This window comes from Tenrec ecaudatus, chromosome 1 (assembly GCF_050624435.1).
Source record: "Tenrec ecaudatus isolate mTenEca1 chromosome 1, mTenEca1.hap1, whole genome shotgun sequence".
Taxonomy (NCBI): Eukaryota; Metazoa; Chordata; class Mammalia; order Afrosoricida; family Tenrecidae; genus Tenrec; species Tenrec ecaudatus.
The window spans coordinates 211,283,892-211,286,895 of NC_134530.1; positions in this window are offsets into that span (position 1 = coordinate 211,283,892).

Consider the following 3,004-nt stretch of genomic DNA (forward strand, 5'->3'; position numbering starts at 1 on the left):
GAGCTGATTCCAAAGGTTCAAGTGGAGAGCATATGTTTTGAGAATGATGATGGCAACAAATGCACAAATGTGCTTGACACAATGGATATATGTATGGGTTGCAATAAGAGTTGTGTGAGCCCCAATAAAATGATTTAAATTTAAAAATAATAATTACAGTAAAAAACTCACAGTTCCCATTCTATCCTGTTCTGTAGTGTCACTATCAGTCAGAATTGACTTAATGACAGTGAGGTTGTTTTCAACTTTTAATTTTTACTATTTTAATTTTAATTAATGTTGCTTTGATGTTAATAAATTTTTCCCTGTAGAGTATATTTATGTACTTAAAATTCTATATGACTGTGATCCTTGGTGGCATAGTGGATTGAGCATTGATTACTAACCATACGGTCAATAGTTTGAAACCACCAGCAAGTTCATGAAAGTATGATGAGGCTTTCTAATTCCCTAAATATTCAGTCTTGGGAATGTTCAGAGGCAGTTTTAGGCTGGCCTGTAGGGGGGTTAGTTATAGGAATCAACTTGATGCTAGAGTTGGAAATTGTATAGTGTCTTCATTTTCTAGAGTTGCCATCAGAATTGACTCGATGAAAGTGAGAGCCACACAAAATACTTTAAACTGAGTGACTTTAGAGAATAACGTTTTATTTTATGAGGACTAGAAATCTGAACTCAGGTAATAAGTAGGGCTAAAGCATCCCTTGTCTGGGTCAGCTTCTGTAGTCAGGAAATTCTTTAAATTCTGTGGTTTGCAGTAGAATCCTTGCATGTCTCTCCCTCTCTTTAATAAGGTGTCATTTAGACTAGGCACACTCTACTCACATTTGACTAGTAGAAGTGATATAGTTCTGCAAGGAAAACCCCAAACCCAAAAATTCTGCAAGAAAAACCCACATTCACTGATCCAGCAGTGAAAATTTCAACCAATATTTTTAGAAGAAATCACTCAAGCCATAACATAGCGCTATTAATTCTGAGTTTTCTCATTTACTAATAATTTTGAGATTGTTTTTTGTATGTGTCCATTTTATTGTTGTATAATAGTTTATTAGATGGCTATATCAGTGCCTTTACCAATCCAGCTGTTGATGTTTCCAGTAATGTGAATATTTGGAATTACGTATATTTTTATTTATCTTAGAAAGTAGAGATGGGCAGAAGTCTATATCTTATGATAAATTACTTAAATCTGCAAAAAACATTTGAGCTGTTATAGGGACTTGTGTAAAAGATTACATTGACAATATTGGTGAAGAAGTGTCCCAATGGCTTCACATCTTCACTGATCTATGGAAGTATTACTCTTTAAATGCCAGTTACTTTACAATGAGTCTCTTCATGTGCCTATTAACCACCTGTATGTAGTTTGTCTTATAAAGTATTTTCATTAGTCCATTTTGATATTTCTGACTTTCTATCTGTGGATGAAGGTACATAAACTCTGAGTGGCAATACTGAAGAGTTGTATGGGCAAAATTTGGGGTGATGCAGAGAGCATCAGAATATGATGGAAGGCAATCCAGACTCACCCACCAAAAAGAGTGTGTCCAGTATTAACACAGAATAAATGGATCTTCAAATCTCTAAGCACAGATCCTGGAATTAGATTAAAAATTCAGATACTCTTTATCCCTTACCATTTTATAGTCACACCTTAGAATTCATCATCAATCATAAATAACTGTTCTGGTCTCTAAAAAAGTTTTCACATTCTCTGAGAAGAAACTTGTATCCATCCAATTTCCATGTTTAGCTACTTCCATAACAACTACATCATACAACTGCGTATCACTTGTCCTCCAAGTTAGTCAGTTTGAATACATCCAGTCGTCCCACAAAAGAAAGACCTGATTGATTACCTGTAAACACCCAAAATCCTCTTGATTGAAGTTCTATTGTGACATAGAAGGGATCGCCATGTATTTGAAATGACTCAAGACTAATATTTGGTTTGTTTGCTTTGTTATTTATTCCACATCAAATTCATGGTCAACCTGACTGTGTTTATTTGATGATCTACTGAATTTCTTCTGACCTTTATCCTTGTACTGTACCTACAGGGCAACATTCCAATTCAACACTAAGATACCTGATTTCTCCATATCCTATTTTTAGGCTTCTCTTCTCTTTATGGAACTCTGAGGCTGAAGCATTGGCATATTTGAAGATTGATGTCAAGTTATAGCTCTTTAAGGAACTCGGTGCTCTTTGAAAAGATGCCAGGACTTGCTTCAGAGACACCAGAGAGAGTAGATCAGACCTTCTCTTTGAGCTAATTACACTTCTAGCCTATTAAAACGTGAGAGAGAGAAACTCTGGTTGTCATGGCCAAACAAACATTTGGCTGCTAAACAAAATGTCAGTGTTTTGAGTTTACCATCTGCTCCACGGGAAAAAGAGGTGGCAGTCAGCGTCTGTCGGGAGACCCTCGAGGACAGACACTGCAGCTCTGTCCTGTACGGTCACTGTGAGCCAGAATCAACCCCATGACAGCAGGTGTCGTTTGGATGCAGCTCCACTCTGGAAAAAGGTTCTATTCTCTGTTGACTGTTGTTTGTTGTTCTTCTCACCTAATTAAAATAAAATAAAGGACTTAGAGAAAACAGTAGAGTAGAATCTTTTAACTTTCTACCAACACGTGAACAAGCAACTGGATTAAAGGTTCTTTGCTTGTCTCCTTAGTGAATTTTGTTGAATAAATTGAAAAGAAAATTTTCCTATTTTGTTCTCATAGTCATTCGTTAACATGCTCTAATCTCCTCTGCAAAATGCCCTCTCTGTTTTGTTATTTTTCTCTAGCTCTTGACTCAGATCCCCCTGTGGCTATTAATTTTTGGTGTACTTCCGGAGGAGGCCATTTTTTTTCAATTCATAAATAGTCTTATTTTTTTATTTTAATTTCTTTTAATAAATAGTCTTCAGTTAACTCTTTTGGCACCCAATGGCTTGGTACCTCAACATTTTGTAGGCACGGACATTTATAATCCACATTTAAGAGCCA